This window comes from Muntiacus reevesi, chromosome X (genome assembly GCF_963930625.1).
Source record: "Muntiacus reevesi chromosome X, mMunRee1.1, whole genome shotgun sequence".
In the NCBI taxonomy this organism is placed as follows: Eukaryota; Metazoa; Chordata; class Mammalia; order Artiodactyla; family Cervidae; genus Muntiacus; species Muntiacus reevesi.
Window position 1 is genome coordinate 137,102,340 of NC_089271.1, and position 13,331 is coordinate 137,115,670.

Consider the following 13,331-nt stretch of genomic DNA (forward strand, 5'->3'; position numbering starts at 1 on the left):
ATTCACACAATTTTTAGCATAACGAAGGAGGAAACAGAACAAGCTCCATCTTGAAAGCAGGATTCCATCTTGGGCCGGACTGTGGACTTTGACCTATAAGCCCAGTAGCTATGGAAACAACATGCCAACTGGAAAATCAGACTCCCCAGATGGAAGAGCCCCAAGGCTCATACCTAGACTCTCCAGCACCTAAAAGAATACCCTAATTATCTGTGCAACCAAATAGAATCATAAATTCTATTATGCTTATTGGGGTATGACCACAGGCCTATTGATAATTCTCCACTGTTAACTACCTAGGCCTAAGGCATATGAATCTTGGGTTTAAGACATATGAATCACGGGTTAACTTTGATTGTATCTTTCTTTTCCTTTGTTCAGACTAGTTTCAGAGAATTTGGGGAGGTGGGTTGAGCACATACACTTAGGTTTTCACAAAAACTGATTGGGGTCCTTGGCTAAGAGGAGACTCTGCCTTGGGCCCACCAGTGAAATAAACTGCACTCCACTATCTGCATTGTCCTTCTGAGTGAGTTTGTTTCCTGGAACGCGTGGCTACAACAATAGGGCTAAGCACTTGAAAAGTTCCTCTTCTCAAGGTTAAAGTCAATATTAATAACATCATTCTCACTAACACTTGAAAGATAATTGGCTGTGATTTTCTTTAGAATGATGAAGATAAGTTTATGATTTTTTAATATAAGAAAGAAGCTGAAGTTGAATGGTTCTATGAAGACCTACAAGACCTTTCAGAACTAACACCCAAAAAAAGATGTCCTTTACATTATAGGGGATTGGAATCCAAAAGTAGGTAGTCAAGAAACACCTGGAGTAACACGCAAATTTGGCCTTGGAGTACGGAATGAAGCAGGGTAAAGGCTGATAGAGTTTTGCCAAGAGAACACAAACACCCTCTTCCAACAACACAAGAGAAGACTCTACACATGGGCACAACCAGATGGCCAACACCAAAATCAGATTGATTATATTCTTTCCAGCCAAAGATGGAGAAGCTCTACACAGTCAGCAAAAACAAGACTAGGAGCAGACTGTAGTTCAGGTCATGAACTCCTTATTGCCAAATTCAGACTTAAATTGAAGAAATTAGGGAAAATAACTAGACCATTCAGGAAAGACCTAAACCAAATCCCTTACGATTATACAGTGGAAGTGAGAAATAGATTTAAGGGACTGGATCTGACAGACAGAGTGCCTGATGAACTGTGGATGGAGGTTCCTGACACTGCTCAAGAGACAGGGATCAAGACCATCCCCAAGAAAAAGAAAAGCAGAAAAGCAAAATGGCTGTCTGAAGAGCCCTTACAAATAGCTGTGAAAAGAAGAGAAGCAAAAAGCAAAGGAGACAAGGAAAGATATACCCATTTGAATGTAAAGTTACAAAGAATAGCAAGGAGAGATAAGAAAGCCTTCCTCAATGATCAATGCAAATAAATAGAGGTAAACAATAGAATGGGAAAGACTAGAGATCTCTTCAAGAAAATTAGAGATACCAAGGGAACATTTCATGCAAAGATGGGCACAATAGATGCCAGAAATGATATGGACCTAACAGAAGCAGAAGATATTGAGAAGAGGTAGCAAGAATACACAGAAGAACTGTACAAAAAAGATCTTCACGACCCAGATAATCACAATGGTGTACTCACTAACTTAGAGCCAGATATCCTGGAATGTGAAATCAAGTGGGCCTTAGGAAGAATCACTATGAACAAAGCTAGTGGACATGATGGAATTCCAGTTGAGCTATTTCAAATCCTGAAAGATGATGCCGTGCAAGTGCAGCACTTAATATGCCAGCAAATTTGGAAAACTCAGTAGTGGCCACAGGACTGGAAAAGGTCAGTTTTCATTTCAATCCCAAAGAAAGGCAATGCCAAAGAATGCTCAAACTACTGCACAAATGCACTCATCTCACAGGCTAGTAAAGTAATGCTCAAAGTTCTCCAAGGAAGACTTCAGCAATATGTGAACCATGAACTTCCAGATGTTCAAACTGGTTTTAGAAAAGGTGGAGGAAACAGAGATCAAATTGCCAACATCCACTGGATCATCAAAAAAGCAAGAGTTCCAGAAAAATATCTAATTCTGCTTTATTGACTATGCCAAAGCCTTTGACTGTGTGGATCACAATAAACTGTGGAAAATTCTGAAAGAGATGGGAATACCAGACCACCTGACCTGCCTTTTGAGAAACCTATATGCAGGTCAGGAAGCAACAGTTAGAACTGGACATGGAACAACAGACTGGTTCCAAATAGGAAAAGGAGTATGTCAAGCCTGTATATTGTCACCCTGCTTATTTAACTTCTATGCAGAGTACATCATGAGAAACACTGGGCAGGGTGAAGCACAAGCTGGAATCAAGATTGCTGGGAGAAATATCAGTAACCTCAGATATGCAGATGACACCACCCTATGGCAGAAAGTGAAGAACTAAAGAGCCTCTTGATGAAAGTGAAAGAGGAGAGTGAAAAAGTTGGCTTAAAGCTCAACATTCAGAAAACTAAGATCATGGCATCTGGTCCCATCACTTCATGGCAAATAGATGGAGAAACAGTGAGAGACTTTATTTTGGGGGGCTGCAAAATCACTGCAGATGGTTTCTGCAGCCATGAAATTCAAAGACACTTGCTCCTTAGAAGAAAAGTTATGACCAACCTAGATAGCATATTCAAAAGCAGAGACATTACTTTGCCAACAAAGTTCTGTCTAGTCAAGGCTATGGTTTTTCCAGTAGTCATGTATGGATGTGAGAGTTGGACTGTGAAGAAAGCTGAGTGCTGAAGAATTGATGCTTTTGAACTGTGGTGTTGGAGAAGACTCTTGAGAGTCCCTTGGACTGCAAGGAGATCCAACCAGTCCATCCTAAAGAAGATCAGTCCTGACTGTTCATTGGAAGTACTGATGTTGAATCTGAAACTCCAATACTTTGGCCACCTGAGGTGAAGAGCTGACTCATTTGAAAAGACCCTGCTGCTGGGAAAGATTGAAAGCAGGAGGAGAAGGGGCCGACAGAGGATGAGCTGGTTGGATGGCATCGCCAACTCAATGGACATTAGTCTGGGTAAACTCTGGGAGTTGGTGATGGACAGGGAAGCCTGGCGTGCTGTGGTCCGTGGGGTTGAAAGAGTCTGACACGACTGAGCTACTGAACTGAATTGGATATAAGATAAGTTGTAAAATGTGGTCATCTTTTTTTTTTTAATTAATTAATTTATTTTAATTGGAGGCTAATTACTTTACAATATTGTGGTGGTTTTTGCCATACATTGACATGAATCAGCCAGGCAAATACATGTGTCCCCCATCCAAAACCCCCATCCTGCCTCCCTCCCCATCCCATCTTTCTCGGTTTTCCCAGTGCACCAGCTTTGAGTGCCCTGTTTCCTGCATCGAACTTGGACTGGTCATCTATTTGACATATGATAATATACATGTTTCAATGCTATTCTCTCCAATCATCCCACCCTCACCTTCTCCCAGAGTCCAAAAATCTGTTCTTTATATCTGTGTCTCTTTTGCTGTCTCACATATAGGTGGTCATTGCCATCTTTCTAAATTCCATATATATGTGTTAATATACTGGAGAAGGCAATGGCAACCCACTCCAGTACTCTTGCCTGGAAAATCCCATGGACGGAGGAGCCTGGTAGGCTACAGTCCATTGGGTCATGAATAGTCGGACACGACTGAGCGACTTCACTTTCACTTTTCATTTTCATGCATTGGAGAAGGAAATAGCAACCCACTCCAGTATTCTTGCCTGGAGAATCCCAGGGACAGGGGAGCCTGGTGGGCTGCCGTCTATGGAGTCGCACAGAGTCGGACACAACTGAGGCGACTTAGCAGCAACAGCAACGTTAATATACTGTATTGGTGTTTTTCTTTCTGAGTTACTTCACTGTGTATAATAGGCTCCAGTTTCATCCACCTCATTAGAACTGATTCAAATGCATTCTTTTTTAATAGCTGAGTAATATTCCATTGTGTATATGTACCACAGCTTTCTTATCCATTCGTATGCTGATGGGCATCTAGGTTGCTTCCACGTCCTGGCTATTGTAAACAGTGCTGTGATGAACATCGGGGTACACATGTCTCTTTCAATTCTGGTTTCCTTGGTGAGTATGCCCAGCAGTGGGATTGCTGGGTCATATGGCAGTTCTATTTCCAGTTTTTTAAGGAATCTCCACACTGTTCTCCGTAGTGGCTGTACTAGTTTGCATTCCCACCAACAGTGTAAGAGGGTTCCCTTTTCTCCACACCCAAATGTAGTCATCTTTATGTTAGATTCTGCCAGTTATGTGTCACATAAATACTTTGGCTGCTAGAGTAAAACCAGATGAGTATGGACTGAGGAAATCCATGTGAATAAAATGCTTTACGAAGTAGGGGGTGGCATCCTATAGATAGAGATCCCATAGCTATAAGATTTCAGGCTGTCAAATGATTGTGATAGGTTGAGTAAGAACAGGACTAAAACTTTTCCATGGGACTTAGCGACAAAGATCTGTAACACTGTTTTTTCAGATGGTGGAATATTAAGCTGTTGTTCAAAATATTAGTTGCTTTTTCTTCCAGTTGCTTTTATGAGCGCCTCTCTATGGGGTAGGGGATTATTAAATATTCTTATACTACAGATCAGTGCAGAGGTATATACCCCCTCTATCTTTCTCTTCTGTCACAGAGATAATGTTAGTCTAGGCACGGTTTTTCATTTAGCCTAGATCTTGAAGTGAAAAAGGCATGTTGCAGAATGTCAGCTGACTTACCACCAAAATGCAATGCACAAAAGAAATACATGTATGTTGTAGGAAAGCCACTGAAATTTTGGAATCGATACTGCAGCATAATCTAGGCTAAACAATGGTTGTGAAAGTGGAAGTGTTAGTCGCTTAAATCGCGTCCGACTCTTTGCGACCCTATAGACTGTAGCACGCCAGGCTCCTCTGTCCAAGGAATTCTCCAGGCAAGAATACTGGAGTGGGTAGCCATTCCCTTCTCCAGGCTACACTTTGTAAAAGCAATTTTAATGGAGTGATACTACTGGGAGAAGATGAGAGTGAGTTGAAGAATGAAAGGATAACTTATTGTATCGACAATATTTTAAATGAAGTTAACTGAAAAGCTTTCCATTGCAAATATACGGAAATACTAAGTATAACAAATTCTTATCTTAAATATATAGTTGGGCTCAGAAGAAACAGAAATAACTAGGAATGACAGAGGTCATCCATCAACTGTATACTGATTTCCTCCTATGTGCCCAGCACTGTTCTAGGTTTAGGGGATGCAGAAGCAAACCAAATAGATGAAGTACAGGTCTGCTTGAACTTATATTCCAGTGGGGGAAGACAGACAATAAATAGAATAAGTGAGAGGGTTAACAGGGAGGAAAGCCAGAGGTCCCCAAGCGGCAGGAAGAAATAGACTGCAAGTGGCAGACATTTTTTTCCTTCTCTGTTGATGACACCTGGTTCTGCTAAGACTAACTTTTTTTTTCCTTTTCTCAAACCTTGGGCTGATAATGGCTCAACAAACCAATATTCATGTCAATTGTTTTATGACGGGGGATGACACATCTTGTGCCGTTCTATCTCAAAATGCACATTGTGGGAGAGAGACCAGGTCAAACTCCCTTAGCCTTGAGGTGTTTCTCTTATCTGATTAACAGACATAAAATGCCTTGCTAAAACCTAGCAAAGGGGCATTCTCTCTGCCCTCTTCTGATGTCTATGTCAGAAGCTCTCTCTATCTCTTTATACTTTAATAAAATTCTTTTACACAAAAAGCTCCGAGTGGTTAAGCCTTATCTCTGGTCGTGGATAGATCATCTCCTCCAGAGGTCACGAATCCTGGTGTAGCACGTGGCTCACAGCTGCATGCAATCTTTCATAAGGAAATACAAAGGATGCTGATAGCAAATATTAGTTAAGGAGACAGGAAATACTGTAGGGTATGGTGGAGACATGCTGGTTTAAATAGAGTGGTGGTAAGGAAGACCTCACTGATAAGGTGAAGTTTACACAGAGTTAAAAGAAACTGAAGCAATGGGGCTGATGATAATAAATTAACATCAATCTATAATGTAATTCTACCTATAATTCTAAATATAATTAAATTAAATTAAATTTGGACTGTGTATTACAATACCAAGTGTGAAGCAAAAATTACTGAGAGGAGAAAAAAAAACAAGAGGAGAAAATTTATATAACATTATAAGAAAAGTTAGAATTAACACACATTTAGTGTGCATATATAATGTTAGAATACCACACACAAAGTGCTTTTTTCTATGTCCATACACAGAATCTGACACATAAAATTTAGAAAACAGTTTCTATACAAGCATACATGGAACATTACAAAAATTGAACATATATGGGATAAAAACCTATCTCAACATAGTACAACTTATTGACATAATACAGACCATATTCTCTAAATACCATGGAATATAATTAGAAACCAAGAAGGAAAAAAGTACCTAAAAATTAAAGCTTGCACAAATCTGAAATTTTAGAATCCATATCTAGACACTTCATTAACCAAAGAATACATGATAATGCATCCATTCATACTAAATCATTTCAGTTGTGTCCGACTCTTTGAGACCCTTTGGACTGTAGCCTGCCAGGCTCTTCTGTCCATGGGATAGTACAATCAAGAATACTGGAGTGGGTTGCCATGCCCTCCTCCAGGGGATCTTCCCAACCCAGGGATCAAACCCAGGTCTCCTGTGTCTCCTGCATTGCAGACAGATTCTTTACTGCTGAGCCAACAGGGAAGCCCAATGCACCCTTCATCTGATAATTAATCCTTTTGATCCGAAAGATTAACTTCTGCTGACATTCCATTGGAGGAAACTACATACGAGTGACAGGTTACTGTTGTCCCTAGTTGGGCAGACACACATTAGCAACAACTCTACACTGTAGAAGGAGAGAAGAAACCTTTGGTGGAAAGTTAGCTTTACCTGCTATAGTGTTTAACTCAAGAAGTTACAGAAAGAACCAACAAAAGCAGAAATCAGTAAAAGAAAAGAGAAAATAAAGATAAGTATAGCAGATACTTCTTAAACAAAATATACTTAACAAAACAAAAACCAAGGGTTAGTTCTTTGCAAAGACAATAAAATGGACAAACATATCAAAATGTAGCAAATAAATAAGCAATACTAAGAATGGAAAAGACAGCTAGCAAAAGTAGATTTCAGATTAAATATAAGACAGAACTCTGTGCACCCTTATACTACTAAATTTGACATTTAGATTAAATGAACAATTTCCTAGAAAATACATATTTCAAAAATGGTTTCAATATTTTTAAAAACCCTATAGGTACATATAAGCATGAAAGAAATTAAATCACTAATTTTAAAGTATACCCAGCAACAGTCCTCCTCTAGGACCATACAGATTAATAATAGGTGTGTTTCACCATATATTTAAATAAGAGACATTGTCAATCTTAGAGAAAGTGTCAATCTTATACAAAAGTTCAAAGTATATAGAAAATAGCAAAGTACTCAATATCATTTTGTTATACTATTATATTCTTTTTGAATGTCTCTTAGCTCCTGCATTTGGCTTAGATTTGCCAAGTTCTGCCCTGTATCATTAGGACTTCCCTGGTGGCTCAGACGGTAAAGCGTAATTCAGCCTGAAAGTACATTCTCCAAGGTTCCAATCTAGTTCCCTCCACAGCTGTTTGGATCAACCAGAACAAAAGATCACAACCTGATTACTGTGCCAAATACTCAATGCACAGTTTCACTTTTTTTCTGATGAAAGTGATTTCCCATACTCTCTGGAAACACATAGCATATTCTCTCAACAACCGGACATTATGTTTAAATATCCAGTGCATGATATTGTGTGACACATTCTCTTCTGCTCAGTCTTGGGGCGCCAAATGCAAAAGGAGAATCCTCGAAAACCAAACACCATTTATTCTAAGACAAACCCAGTATGATCTCACTTATATGTGAAATCTAAAACAAATGAACACTCTCGTAGAAAAAGATATCAGATTTGTGGTTACTGGAGATGGAGGAGACATGGAGTTGCAGGAATTGGATGATAGTGGTCAAAAGGTATAAATTTCCAATTATAAGATAAGCAAGTACTGGAGGGGTTGCCCTGATGGTTCAATGGTAAAGAATCTACCTGCCAATGCAGGAGATGTGGGTTCAATCCCTGATCCGGGAAAATCTCACATGCTGCAGAGCAACTAAGCCCATGCACCACAACACAACTACTGAGTGTGTGCCTAGAGCCTGCGAACCACAACTACTGAGCCCACATGCCACAACTATTAAAGCTCACGTGCCCTAGAGGCCTTACTCTGCAACAAGAGAAGCCATGGCAATGAAAAGCCCCTGCACCGCAACTATTGAGCTTATGTTTTAGAGCCTGAAAACTACAACTACTGAACCCACGCGCTCAACTACTGAAGACGGCGTGGCTAAAGCTAATGCTTCTCAATAAGAGAAGCCACTGCAATAAGAAGCCTGCACACTACAACTAGAGCATAGCCCCCTCTTGTTGCAACTAGAGAAAAGCCTGCACAGCAATGAAGACTCAGCACAGTCAACAATAAATAAATAAATATTTTTTTAAGGTACTGGAGATGTAAAGTATACCTTGATGACTACATTTAACACTGCTATATGAGATATTTGAACATAAAAGCAACTCTTGCAGATCAATTCCAGAAAAATAAACGACTCAATCAAAAAATGGGCCCAAGGACTAAACAGACATTTCTCCAAAGAAGACATACAGATGGCTAACAAACACATGAAAAGATGCTCAACACCACTCATTATCAGAGAAATGCAAATCAAAACCACAATGAGATACCATCTAACGCCAGTCAGAATGGCTGCTATCCAAAAATCTACAAACAATAAATGCTGGAGAGGGCGTGGAGAAAAGGGAATCCCCTTAAACTGTTGGTGGGAATGCAAACTAGTACAGCCACTATGGAGAACAGTGTGGAGATTCCTTAAAAAACTGGAAATACAACTGCCATACGACCCAGTGATCTCACTGCTGGGCATTCACACCGAGGAAACCAGAATTGAAAGAGACACGTGTACCCCAATGTTCATTGCAGCACTGTTTATAATAGCCAGGACATGGAAGCAACCTAGATGTTCATCAGCAGATGAATGGATAAGAAAGCTGTGGTATATATACACAATGGAGTATTACTCGGCCATTAAAAAGAATACATTTGAAGGAGGTGGATGAAACTGGAGCCTATTATACAGAGTGAAGTAAGCCAGAAAGAAAAACACCAATACAGTATATTAATGCATATATATGGAATTTAGAAAGATGGTAACGATAACCCTGTATTCGAGACAGCAAAAGAGACACAGATGTATAGAACAGTCTTTTAGACTCTGTGGGAGAAGGCAAGGGTGGGATGATCTGAGAGAATAGCATTGAAACATGTATATTATCATATGTGAAACAGATTGCCAGTCCATGTTCGATGCATGAGACAGGGTGCTCAGGGCTGGTGCCTTGGAATGATCCAGAGGGATGGGATGGGGAGGGAGATGGGAGGGGGGTTCAGGATGGAGAATACATGTAAGCCCATGGCTGATTCATGTCAATGTATGGCAAAAACCACTACAATATTGTAAAGTAATTAGCCTCCAATTAAAATAAATATTTTTTTTTAAAAAAGGAAAAAAGAGAAAGTGATTTTTGATAAGTCAAAAAAAAAAAAAGAAAAGAAAGAAAGAAAGTTGTTAGGAGAGTAGATCCTAAGAGCTCTTGTCTGAAGAAAAAAAAAACTTTATTTTTTCTGTATCTATATGAAATAATGAATATTAGCTAAACTTCACAGCAAATATAAGTCAAATCATTGTGCTGTCCACCTTAAACTTATATGGTTCTGTAGATCAATTATATCTCAATAAGACTGGGAGGAAAATCACTTTAGAAACTAAGATGAATCTGGGTTTCAGGACATCATCTGTTCTTTCATTTGCATCAATCAGACAGTAAGATACAACTGCATCCAAAGGTCTATGGTGCCACGTTAAGTGTTCAGAGAATCGGAGAATAATAATTAGCTCACATAGGAAATTTAGGAATCATCTTATCCAAACCCATTCATTTTGATACAAACCAACCCAGGTCTCCACAACCTATAGATGGAGATGAGATTCTCTGGCTCAGATGGTAAAGCACCTGTCTACAATGCTGGAGACCTGGGTTCAATCCCTGGGTCGGGAAGATCTGGAGAAGGAAATGGCAACCCATTCCAGTGTTCTTGCCTGGAAAATCCCATGGACAGAGGAGACTGGTAGGCTACAGTCTTTGGGATGGCAAAGAGTCGGACACGACTGAGTGACTTCACTTTACATGTATACAAATTACAAAGCAGGGAACTACTCTTCCTCAACATATATATCCTACAATTACTTCTGAAAATCCACAAATTTTTTCTCATGGGAAATTTAAAATGAGTCTGACAGCTTTAAGTGGCCACACCTTTCCCAATCCTATTCACTCTAATTTCCATTGACTGACATGTCCATCTACTACCGTTTAGAGTCAGGAGTATAATTGGGTATACAGCTCTGAAACCTAATTCCTGGGGTCAAATGAGCCTGACTATTCCCTAACTGTATAACAAAAGCAAGTAATTTAACCTATCTATGCCTGGAACAAATGAAGAAACTGTTCTTAATGTGCTCACAAGGATTCCCTGTGACTATTCTTCAAGGTCTTAGCACAGAGGGTGCAAACAGAAACACCATCTCCTAGTCTTGCCTTGAAAAAGGCCTATTTGTATACTTCAAAAGCTGCAAATGGGGCTAAGTAGGGGAAAGATGCCATCTGCTTCAGAACAAAAGGTAAAACATGCTATTGTGTTGTGTACACAATGGAAAGATGTTCTGAGGGAAGAGGGAAATCTGTTGTTGGAACAGAAACAGAAGGAAGAAAGGAAATGAGGATGATAGAGAAAGTAATATCAGATAAATAAAATAAATAAAATCAGATAAAGTAATGCATATAAAATGTCTGCTGAATATTTAGTACTCAATATCTTCTTCTTGTGGTCTTCCCTGGTGGCTCAGAAGGTAAAGAATTCACCTGCACTGCGGGAGACCTGGGTTCAACCCCTGGGTTGGGAAATCCCTGGAGGAGGTTATGGTGACCCACTCCAGTATTCTTGCCTGGAGAATCCCCATGGACAGAGGAGCCTGGAGGGCTATAGTACATGGGGTCGCAAAGACTTGGACACGACTGAGTGACTAAGTGCACATCTTCTTCTTAGTATTGCTATTATTTGATAATCCACTATTAATTAGGGAGGGTGTTTTTATTATTTCTTAACAGATCTGAGTGTGTGTATATATATATATATATATATATATATATATATATATATGTTCTTCAGTCGCTAAGTTGTGTCTGACTCTTTGCAACCCCATGAACTGCAGCACGCCAGGCTTCCCTGTCCTTCACTATCTCCCAGTTTGCTCAAACTCATGTCCACTGAGTCACTGATGCCATCCAACCATCTCATTCTCTGTCATCCCCTTCTCCTCCTGCCTTCAGTCCTTCCCAGAATCTGCAACTCTTTTCCAATGTGTCAGCTCTTTGCATCAGGTGTCCAAAATATTGGAGCTTCAGCATCAGTCCTTCCTGTGAATATTCAGGATTGATTTCCTTTAGGATTGACTGGTTTGATCTCCCTGCATAACCTAAAACGGTAAGCATTCACCAAATGCTTGTTATTTTTATTTACAAGGTTGTCACATGAAACTATACATCTGCAATTTCTGATGGTGCTCCTTCGTGGTAGTGCCAACATCAATGCCAAGAGTGTTTTACCTGATGCCACAAATCTTCAAGGTGACAGAGCAGTACTGAGACAGGAAAAGATGCAAAGTGTAACCTTTTCAAAGTTTGTGACAAACTTTGATACCTGGGTTAAGAAGTCTCAATCAGTCATAACCCTGAAGCAGCAGCTTTTGAAGTATGCAAATAGGCCTTTTTCAAGGCAAGACTAGGAGATGGTGTTTCTGTTTGCACCCTCTGTGCTTAGACCTTGAAGAATAGTCACAGGGCATCCTTGTGAGCACACTAAGAACTGTTTCTTCATTTGTGGAAACAGTGGATGACTTTATTTTTGGGGGCTCCAAAATCACTGCAGATGGTGATTGCAGCCATGAAATTAAAAGCCGCTTACTCCTTGGAAGGAAAGTTATGACCAACCTAGACAGCATATTAAAAAGCAGAGACATGCAGGGCAGAAAAAGAGACACAGATGTATAGAACAAACTTTTGGACTCTGTGGGAGAAGGTGAGGGTGGGATGATCTGAGAGAATAGCATTGAAACATGTATATTATCAAGTGTGGAACAGATCACCAGCCCAGGTTAGATGCATGAGACAAGTGCTCAGGGCTGGTGCACTGGGAAGACCCAGAGGGATGGGATGGGGAGGGACGTGGGAGGGGGGATCAGGATGGGGAACACATGTAAATCCATGGCTGATTCATGTCAATGTATGGCAAAAAACCACTGCAATATTGTAATGTAATTAGCCTCCAACTAATAAAAATAAATGGAAAAAAAAAAAAAAAGCAGAGACATTACTTTGCCAACAAAGGTCTGTCTAGTCAAGGCTATGGTTTTTCCAGTGGCCATGTGTGGATGTGAAAGTTGGACTATAAAGAAAGCTGACAACTCTTCGGAAGGTCAGTAACTGGACACAGAAGATGGCGGAGCTGACTGAGGTGAACGAAGCCTAGTTGCAACGCCTGGTGGCAGCCGAACAGCAGAAAGCGCAGTTCACTGCACAGGTGCATCACTTCATGGAGCTATGTTGGGATAAATGTGTGGAGAAGCCAGGGAATCGCTTAGACTCTCCCACTGAAAATTGTCTCTCTAACTGTGTGGACCGCTTCACTGACACTATTCTTGCTGTCACCAGTCGGTTTGCCAAGATTGTACAGAAAGGAGGGCAGTAAGCCATCCCCTGGAAGAATGACAGAAGCAGCAAAGGACTTATTAAGCAGACTGAAGGGTCAGTGGGGGAAGGTTGTCAACCCTCTGTCAGGTTAACTTCAGGCTGTTACTAAGCCTGTTGGTGCTAAAAAGTAACATCAAATATTCAGAAAGTGAAATTTACTTATTGGGAATTCAGAAATTCCATCTTGTATCACAACAATTTATTCAATAAATGTGAATTCTCAAAAAAAATAAAATAAAATAAAATAAAACGAAAGAAAGCTGAGTGCCGAAGAATGGATGCTTTTGAACTGTGGTGTTGGAG

The 13,331-nt window shown here is 40.1% G+C and overlaps 1 pseudogene; it reads left to right on the plus strand.

The window, feature by feature from the left end:
• The first annotated feature begins 12,774 nt into the window (after positions 1–12,774).
• On the plus strand, positions 12,775–13,040 carry LOC136154293 (mitochondrial import inner membrane translocase subunit Tim8 B pseudogene; annotated as a pseudogene).
• Positions 13,041–13,331: the final 291 nt, after the last annotated feature.